The sequence below is a fragment of the Rhinopithecus roxellana genome, chromosome 3 (assembly GCF_007565055.1).
Source record: "Rhinopithecus roxellana isolate Shanxi Qingling chromosome 3, ASM756505v1, whole genome shotgun sequence".
NCBI classification, from domain to species: domain Eukaryota; kingdom Metazoa; phylum Chordata; class Mammalia; order Primates; family Cercopithecidae; genus Rhinopithecus; species Rhinopithecus roxellana.
Genome location: NC_044551.1, coordinates 37603131 through 37614108, shown reverse-complemented (window position 1 = coordinate 37614108; position 10978 = coordinate 37603131).

Below are 10978 nucleotides of genomic sequence, written 5' to 3'. Positions count from 1 at the left end.
AATGCCATGAAGAAACATAAAAGCCTGAGGGATTAGGGTATAATCAGAGCTGCCAGTTTATACTGAATGATTCATTCAGGCATTATACTGAATGACAGCAGACCCGTGAGCAGAGATTCAAATGAAGTACAGGAGACTGTCACAGAAATATCTGGGGGAAGAACTTCCAGGCAGAGGGAAGAGCAAGTGCAAAGGCTCTGAAATGGCAATGTATTTGTCAAATTCAAGAAACTGCAAAGAGGCCAATGTGGCTGAAGCACAGGAAGCAAAAGGGATTAAGAGTGGGAAATTAGGTGAAAATGGTAGCAAGAGTTCAGATAAGGTGGGGTCCTGTGGACCTCAGGGAAATCTCTGGTGTTTCATTCTGAGAGATGGAAAGCTATTCAGGGATTTTTATGCAGAGGGTAACTTGACTTGACTTATATTTAAAAGAATCACTCTTGGCTGCCAGGCTGCTGAATGGATTGGGAGTGGGGACAGGGGAGACAGTAAAAGCAGGAAGGCTGGTTGGTTGGCAGTTTATTGCAATGTGCATGTGAGATAGATTTGTGGACTGGTCTAGGGAAGTCATGGTGAGATGGTGAGAAGACGTCAGATTCTAAATGTATTTCCAAGGAGAAGGATTGGCTGCTAGATCGAATGTGGAATAGAAGGTAAAGAAAAGAGAAGGGATGATCTCAAAGATGTAGATGTAGCAGTAAGGGCCCTTGCAAAGAGGAAAGATCATCTGGATTATAATTTTCCACCCTACTTCTAACTTGTGACACAATTCCCTCCGTGTGTTGTACAATAAACCTTTAAAGTGGGATTAACGATGTGAAGATCAAATCAAACTCAAAAGGCTTTGAAAAATCAGTAACACAGACCACCAAACAGTTATCCTTTATTCATCCCCAAACACATAACCTGGGCGAACTGCTGCTGCTGCCTCACTGCCTGCCTAGTCTTCACCCCTTCCCTGGCATGCAGTGATGCAATAAGTCATAAATAATACTGGCACAGAAACCACTACTATCTCTGGCAGTGGACAGCATGGGGCACTCTATGAGTGATGGTGGCCCAGCATTCAGGTTTAGGTGGCTCAGGAAAACAAGTTGCTCACTTTCCTGTCACAGACACCCCTGAAATGACAAAGGGGACAGGGTCAGGGGCTATCCAGGGACCTTGCCTCTGCCTCTAGCTGCCCTTTATAAAATGGCCATAGCACAATCTGCTGTGTTCCTTCACTGTGGTATGCTCCTGAACAATAGGACAAGAAATATTGGCACTTTCAAGAAAATTGAATTTCAATTTAAGTAAAGCAGAAGTGACCCTCTGCCCTTCCTGTCCCTGTCCCTGCATTATTTTGCTCCATACCCCATCACCACTTGACATACAATAAGTTGTACCCTCGTTAATTGTCCATCACTCCCTCCTGTAAAATATAAGTTCCTTTAGAGCAGAGACCTCTCTGCCCACTGTGTCCACTGCTCCATCCAAAATGTTTGGTAACAGGCAGCCAAGGCACAATAAATCTTTGTTGGATTAATTAATGGATAGCGTTTTGAAAAGTTCTCAGCCGTTTTTGGAGACCATGTTAAAAATGTTCTTTTGCTTATAAAAATGTATAGACATTCAAAACATGTTGGCATACAAATTCAGGGAGTTTACAGAAATCTTGACATCCATCCATGAATCAGTCTCTTCCATTAAAAACCCATTAGTATAATCAAGAAAGCCTGCATCAGCAGCCCCAGGTTTTAGATTCAATTCAAGCTCCAGCAATGCCTTGCTTTGTGGCTTTGGACAAGTCGTTCCTACAATCTAGACCTCACTCTCAAGATCTGTAAAGTGGCTGGAACATACAAGGTGATCTAGCACATGCATTTCAGACCTAACATTGTTAATTCTCTAGTGCTGTAGAAGTAAAATACTCTAATCCAGATCCTTCACTGTGCAGACTGAAAAATTGAGACCCAGAGAAAATCAAGCGCTAGCCATTGCCCCAGAATGACTCTGCTTTGATCTGGAATTTTCCCATTATCCAAAGTTGTGTGTCTTCCTGCTCTTTCATTGCTAAGATGTGGTTTCCAGTTCAAGGCTTGATTGATTGGTTCAGTCAATGCTTTTTTATTGATTTGACCCAATTCCAGAGCCATGGAAAGTTGGCCACTTATGGTTGATGGGAAAAATAAAGGAAAGGTATAGCAGTCTTCTTACCAACTCAGCTATCCTTCTCAGCCTATTTTTTTCACATTTTCTTATCAAAGAGGCTCATCCACATGGTATAAATTCAAGGTAATGATCAGGCGGGAAAGGTTGGACTTCACTGGAAGAAGACATTTTGGAACAGGGAAAATCCACAAGTCAATGCCTGTCAGAGCTCTTGGTTCAGAGTAGGTAATCGGTCACTGGAGGGAAGGATAAAAAAAGGGTGGTAGACACTGGATGATTTAAAGTTGTTGTTTCCATGTCTAACTTTCAGATTCTATGAAGACCAGGGGATGAGGAGGATGCTTTCTGTAACTTCTTCCTTCCCCAAATTGTATATATGCCACTTCCCATAGTTAGAGAGTAGGACTCTGAACTAAAGCCAAGTACAGATACAGCAGCTAATTACTGCATTAGTTTTCTGTGGCTGCTATAAAAATTACCAGAATTGGTAGCTTAAAAAATGTATTCTCTCACAGCTCTAGAGGCCAGAAGTTCAAAGTCAGTTTTACTGAGCTGTAATTCATGTTGGCAAGAGCACACTACTCTGGAGGTTCTAGGGCAGTGTCTGTTCCTGGTCTCTTCCAGCTTCTGGCGATTGCCACCATTCCTTGGCTTGTGATTGCATCACTCCTCACTCTGCCTCTGTGGCCACACTGCCTCCTCATCTTCTGTGTGTTGAAATCTTCCTCTGCTTCTGTCTTATAAGGACACTTATGATTGGATTTAGGACCACCCAAAAATCTCAGAATGATCTCACCTCAAGATCCTTAACTAGAGGGCGGAGAAAGGTGGCCGAATAGGAACAGCTCCAGTCTCCAACTCCCAGCGCGAGCAACACAGAAGACCGGTGATTTCTGCATTTTCAACAGAGGTACTGGGTTCACCTCACTAGGGAGTGCCAGACAATCAGTGCTGGTCAGCCGCTGCAGCCGGACCAGCGAGAGCTGAAGCAGGGCGAGGCATTGTTTCACCAGGGAATCGCAAGGGGGAAGGGAATCCCTGTTCCTAGCCAGGGGAACTGAGACACACAACACCTGGAAAATTAGGTAACTCCTACCCCAATACTGCGCTTTAAGCAAACGGGCCCACCAGGAGATTATATCCCACACCTGGCCGGGAGGATCCCACGCCCACGGAGCCTCCCTCATTGCTAGCACAGCAGTCTGTGATCTAACCACAAGGCAGCAGCGAGGCTGGGGGAGGGGTGCCCACCATTGCTGAGGCTTAAGTAGGTAAACAAAGCCGCTGGGAAGCTCGAACTGGGTAGAGCTCACAGCAGCTCAAGGAAGCCTGCCTGTCTCTGTAGACTCCACCTCTGGGGACAGGGCACAGCTAAACAACAACAACAAAAAAAAAAAAAAAAGCAGCAGAAACCTCTGCAGACGCAAATGACTCTGTCTGACAGCTTTGAAGAGAGCACTGGATCTCCCAACATGGAGGTTGAGATCTGAGAAGGGACAGACTGCCTGCTCAAGTGGGTCCCTGACCCTTGAGTAGCCTAACTGGGAGGCATCCCCCACTAGGGGCAGACTGACACCCCACACCTCACACAGTGGAGTACACCCCTGAGAGGAAGCTTCCAAAGTAAGAATCAGACAGGTACACTCACTGTTCAGCAATATTCTACCTTCTGCAGCCTCTGCTGCTGATACCCAGGCAAACAGGGTCTGGAGTGGACCTCAAGCAATCTCCAACAAACCTACAGCTGAGGGTCCTGACTGTTAGAAGGAAAACTATCAAACAGGAAGGACACCTACACCAAAACCCCATCAGTACATCACCATCATCAAAGACCAGAGGCAGAAAAAAACACAAAGATGGGGAAAAAGCAGGGCAGAAAATCTGGAAATTCAAAAAAGAAGAGCGCATCTCCCCCTGCAAAGGAGCGCAGCTCATCGCCAGCAATGGATCAAAGCTGGATGGAGAATGACTTTGACGAGATGAGAGAAGAAGGCTTCAGTCCATCAAACTTCTCAGAGCTAAAGGAGGAATTACGTACACAGCGCAAAGAAACTAAAAATCTTGAAAAAAGAGTGGAAGAATTGATAGCTAGAATAATTAAGGTGGAGAAGCTCATAAATGAAATGACAGAGATGAAAACCATGACACGAGAAATACGTGACAAATCCACAAGCTTCAGTAACCGACTCGATCAACTGGAAGAAAGAGTATCAGCAATTGAGGATCAAATGAATGAAATGAAGCAAGAAGAGAAACCAAAAGAAAAAAGAAGAAAAAGAAATGAACAAAGACTGCAAGAAGTATGGGATTAGGTAAAAAGACCAAACCTACGTCTGATTAGGGTGCCTGAAAGTGAGGGGGAAAATGGAACCAAATTGGAAAACACTCTTCAGGATATCATTCAGGAGAACTTCCCCAACTTAGTAGGGCAGGCCAACATTCAAATTCAGGAAATACAGAGAACGCCACAAAGATACTCCTTGAGAAGAGCAACTCCAAGACACATAATTGCCAGATACACCAAAGTTGAAATGAAGGAAAAAATCTTAAGGGCAGCCAGAGAGAAAGGTCGGGTTACCCACAAAGGGAAGCCCATCAGAATAACAGCAGATCTCCTGGCAGAAACTCTACAAGCCAGAAGAGAGTGGGGGCCAATATTCAATATTCTTAAAGAAAAGAATTTTAAACCTAGAATTTCATATCCAGCCAAACTAAGTTTCATAAGTGAAGGAGAAATAAAATCCTTTACAGATAAGCAAATGCTTAGAGATTTTGTCACCACCAGGCCTGCCTTACAAGAGACCCTGAAGGAAGCACTAAACATGGAAAGGAACAACCGGTACCAGCCATTGCAAAAACATGCCAAAATGTAAAGACCATTGAGGCTAGGAAGAAACTGCATCAACTAATGAGCAAAATAACCAGTTAATATCATAATGGCAGGATCAAATTCACACATAACAACATTAACCTTAAATGTAAATGGACTAAATGCTCCAATTAAAAGACACAGACTGGCAAACTGGATAAAGAGTCAAGACCCATCAGTCTGCTGTATCCAGGAGACCCATCTCACATGCAGTGACATACATAGGCTCAAAATAAAGGGAAGGAGAAAGATCTACCAAGCAAATGGAGAACAAAAAAAAAGCAGGGGTTGCAATCCTAGTCTCTGATAAAACAGACTTTAAACCATCAAAGATCAAAAGAGACAAAGAAGGCCATTACATAATGGTAAAGGGATCAATTCAACAGGAAGAGCTAACTATCCTAAATATATATGCACCCAAAACAGGAGCACCCAGATTCATAAAGCAAGTCCTTAGAGACTTACAAAGAGACTTAGACTCCCATACAATAATAATGGGAGACTTCAACACTCCACTGTCAACATTAGACAGATCAATCAGACAGAAAGTTAACAAGGATATCCAGGAATTGAATTCATCTCTGCACCAAGCAGACCTAATAGACATCTATAGAACTCTCCACCACAAAGCAACAGAATATACATTCTTGTCAGCACCACATCACACTTATTCCAAAATTGACCACATAATTGGAAGTAAAGCACTCCTCAGCAAATGTACAAGAACAGAAATTATAAGAAACTGTCTCTCAGACCACAGTGCAATCAAACTAGAACTCAGGACTAAGAAACTCAATCAAAACCGCTCAACTACATGGAAACTGAACAACCTGCTCCTGAATGACTACTGGGTACATAACGAAATGAAGGCAGAAATAAAGATGTTCTTTGAAACCAATGAGAACAAAGATACAACATACCAGAATCTCTGGGACACATTTAAAGCAGTGTGTAGAGGGAAATTTATAGCACTAAATGCCCACAAGAGAAAGCTGGAAAGATCTAAAATTGATACTCTAACATCACAATTAAAAGAACTAGAGAAGCAAGAGCAAATACATTCAAAAGCTAGCAGAAGGCAAGAAATAACTAAGATCAGAGCAGAACTGAAGGAGACAGAGACACAAAAAACCCTCCAAAAAATCAATGAATCCAGGAGTTGGTTTTTTGAGAAGATCAACAAAATTGACAGACCGCTAGCAAGACTAATAAAGAAGAAAAGAGAGAAGAATCAAATAGATGCAATAAAAAATGATAAAGGGGATATCAACACCGACCCCACAGAAATACAAACTACCATCAGAGAATACTATAAACACCTCTACACAAATCAACTAGAAAATCTAGAAGAAATGGATAATTTCCTGGACACTTACACTCTTCCAAGACTAAACCAAGAAGAAGTTGAATCCCTGAATAGACCAATAGCAGGCTCTGAAATTGAGGCAATAATTAATAGCCTACCAACCAAAAAAAGTCCAGGACCAGATGGATTCACAGCTGAATTCTACCAGAGGTACAAAGAGGAGCTGGTACCATTCCTTCTGAAACTATTCCAATCAATAGAAAAAGAGGGAATCCTCCCTAACTCATTTTATGAGGCCAGCATCATCCCGATACCAAAGCCTGGCAGAGACACAACAAAAAAAGAGAATTTTAGACCAATATCCCTGATGAACATCGATGCAAAAATCCTCAATAAAATACTGGCAAACCGGATTCAGCAGCACATCAAAAAGCTTATCCACCATGATCAAGTGGGCTTCATCCCTGGGATGCAAGGCTGGTTCAACATTCACAAATCAATAAACATAATCCAGCATATAAACAGAACCAAAGACACGAACCACATGATTATCTCAATAGATGCAGAAAAGGCCTTTGACAAAATTCAACAGCCCTTCATGCTAAAAACGCTCAATAAATTCGGTATTGATGGAACGTACCTCAAAATAATAAGAGCTATTTATGACAAACCCACAGCCAATATCATACTGAATGGGCAAAAACTGGAAAAATTCCCTTTGAAATCTGGCACAAGACAGGGATGCCCTCTCTCACCACTCCTATTCAACATAGTGTTGGAAGTTCTGGCTAGGGCAATCAGGCAAGAGAAAGAAATCAACGGTATTCAGTGAGGAAAAGAAGAAGTCAAATTGTCCCTGTTTGCAGATGACATGATTGTATATTTAGAAAACCCCATTGTCTCAGCCCAAAATCTCTTTAAGCTGATAAGCAACTTCAGCAAAGTCTCAGGATACAAAATTAATGTGCAAAAATCACAAGCATTCTTATACACCAGTAACAGACAAACAAAGAGCCAAATCAGGAATGAAATCCCATTCACAATTGTTTCAAAGAGAATAAAATACCTAGGAATCCAACTTACAAGGGATGTGAAGGACCTCTTCAAGGAGAACTACAAACCACTGCTCAGTGAAATCAAAGAGGACACAAACAAATGGAAGAACATACCATGCTCATGGATAGGAAGAATCAATATCGTGAAAATGGCCATACTGCCCAAGGTTATTTATAGATTCAATGCCATCCCCATTAAGCTACCAATGACTTTCTTCACAGAATTGGAAAAAACTGCTTTAAAGTTCATATGGAACCAAAAAAGAGCCTGCATTGCCAAGATAATCCTAAGTCAAAAGAACAAAGCTGGAGGCATCACGCTACCTGACTTCAAACTATACTACAAGGCTACAGTAACCAAAACAGCATGGTACTGGTACCAAAACAGAGATATAGACCAATGGAACAGAACAGAGTCCTCAGAAATAATACCACACATCTACAGCCATCTGATCTTTGACAAACCTGAAAGAAACAAGAAATGGGGAAAGGATTCCCTATTTAATAAATGGTTCTGGGAAAATTGGCTAGCCGTAAGTAGAAAGCTGAAACTGGATCCTTTCCTTACTCCTTACATGAAAATTAATTCAAGATGGATTAGAGACTTAAATGTTAGACCTAATACCATAAAAGCCCTAGAAGAAAACCTAGGGAATACCATTCAGGACATAGGCATGGGCAAGGACTTCATGTCTAAAACACCAAAAGCAACAGCAGCAAAAGCCAAAATTGACAAATGGGATCTAATTAAACTAAAGAACTTCTGCACAGCAAAAGAAACTACCATCAGAGTGAACAGGCAACCTACAGCATGGGAGAAAATTTTTGCAATCTACTCATCTGACAAAGGGCTAATATCCAGAACCTACAAAGAACTCAAACAAATTTATAAGAAAAAAACAAACAACCCCATCAAAAAGTGGGCAAAGGATATGAACAGACATTTCTCAAAAGAAGACATTCATACAGCCAACAGACACATGAAAAAATGCTCATCATCACTGGCCATCAGAGAAATGCAAATCAAAACCACAATGAGATACCATCTCACACCAGTTAGAATGGCAATCATTAAAAAGTCAGGAAACAACAGGTGCTGGAGAGGATGTGGAGAAATAGGAACACTTTTACACTGTTGGTGGGATTGTAAACTGGTTCAACCATTATGGAAAACAGTATGGCGATTCCTCAAGGATCTAGAACTAGATGTACCATATGACCCACCTATCCCATTACTGGGTATATACCCAAAGGATCATAAATCATGCTGCTATAAAGACACATGCACACGTATGTTTATTGCGGCACTATTCACAATAGCAAAGACTTGGAGTCAACCCAAATGTCCATCAGTGACAGACTGGATTAAGAAAATGTGGCACATATACACCATGGAATACTATGCACCCATAAAAAAGGATGAGTTTGTGTCCTTTGTAGGGACGTGGATGCAGCTGGAAACCACTATTCTTAGCAAACTATCAGAAGAACAGAAAACCAAACACCGCATGTTCTCACTCATAGGTGGGAACTGAACAATGAGATCACTTGGACTCGGGAAGGGGAACATCACACACCGGGGCCTATCATGGGGAGGCGGGAGGGGGGAGGGTTTGCATTGGGAGTTATACTTGGTGTAAATGACGAGTTGATGGGTGCTGACGAGTTGATGGGTGCAGCACACCAACATGGCACAAGTATACATATGTAACAAACCTGCACGTTATGCACATGTACCCTAGAACTTAAAGTATAATAATAATAATTTTAAAAAAAAATCCTTAACTTAATCACATCTACAAAGATTTTTTTTCTTCGAGTAAGGTAAATTTACTAGTTCCAGGAATTAAATGTAGACATATCTTTGGGAGGCCATTTTTCAGCCTACCACAGTTTCCTTTAGAGATACTCACCCAGGACAGCTGTTCTGGACGGTAACACCTGTGGGAGTTCAGTCAGGCTGGTGGGAAAAGTTTTAAGATGAAGTTATAGGATATTTACACAAATCTTCTTGGAAGGCTGGAAGGTTTTTGCAAAAGTCTCAGGATAGGATTATGGCTGAAAGCAGCCTAATCCTTACCTTGAGTGAATAACTTAGAGGAGACACACAGGAATGTAGAGAAGTTTATCTAAATAACTTGTTTACTCATGTGGTCCTAAAACTAATCTTTGATCATTTGCGGGCAGCATGGCTCCCTCTGGGGAAGGCGACCAGGTTTGTTACCCTCTAATGCTGCTGACTCAAAGCCTTTGTCATTTAATGTGTGCTGAATAAAAGCCAGCAGGGCCAGTGAGTCAGGGCCATGGCTGCAACTCTTCACAGCAGTCTCCTTGGAGTCTGTAAGTGGCCCAGACCCTCAGCTGGACTGACAAGCATAATACCTGTATCAGTGTACGTTATTCATCCATCATTGGGTCAGGGGCTGTGGACAGACCCCTGCAAACACCCTTGTCCCCACTGTTACCTAGATATGAAGACAGATCCTTCCTTTCTAATTATTCCCCTTGAATATAATTTGAGAAAGTTATTTCTATGCTTTTTACCACTGTTATTATTTTGAAAAGGAAGAATAAGAAAAGAGAATGAAGAAGAGTCTCCTTCCCCCCTGTTTATACAGGAATAAACTATTTCATGCTGACTGGGCTAGGTCATTAGAAATCAGGCCCATAGAAAGTCAGGAGGTCAGACAGGCTGGGTAAATTATAGTTAAAACAAAGTTTGTGAACATAGCATGGCAGGAGAATTATGAACCACTGTTTTCACAGTTTAAGGTAAGAGGTCCAAGAAGACATCAGGCAAAATCAAACCAGAAATATGGTAAAGGCATTAGGAGCCTACTTTTAGCAAATTTCAGTGGCTTTGTATGGTGTGCTCAGTTCTGCACAGTCAACTTCTCTTTACATAAAGGGACTCCAAATCTCAGGCCAGGATCCTTCCCTGGTGGAACACGTTGCCAACTAAGGGAGCCTTTCTGGGGCAGCTACCTTCCTTACCCAGCCCAGCTCAAGCCCCTGACTGCAGCACCCTGATGAGAACACAGGAAGCTGCACAGCATTTACCTCTCAGGAAGCAGGCTAGGAGTAGAAGCATGAGAGAAGATGCCTTATAGTCTGCCTTGACAACACTGTTATGTCCCTGTAAGTGAGAATCGTATAAAGGAAATTGCAGATGAAATAAGAACACCTTCAAAGCTAAAATTTGCCCCAGATTTGTGGCCTTGCATTAAATACATGGCAATTGCTGTACAAGTTCCCATAATTGGCTAAGAAATCACACAGCTGGGGCTTTCACTCAGCCCAGGGAGATGGAAATGACTTGTAGTCCTTGCAAACAGAGGTTTTTCACGTCTCTCCCGAGTAATCTGAATGTTTGCTGCCACACAGAGCGTATTACTGTCCCAATTTGTTCTTTTTACATTCCTCAGGAGACAGAACACCACAGGAAAATATTCCTGTCTTATAGAGGCCATATGTGTCTTCCCATTGGCCTCCTCCAAAGACTTCTTGCCACTTTCTCTCTCCCAGCTGTCTTCTCTTCCAAATCTCACTGCCAACAGCCAGTAAGGCTCACATCATTTGTCCTGGAGTTACTGA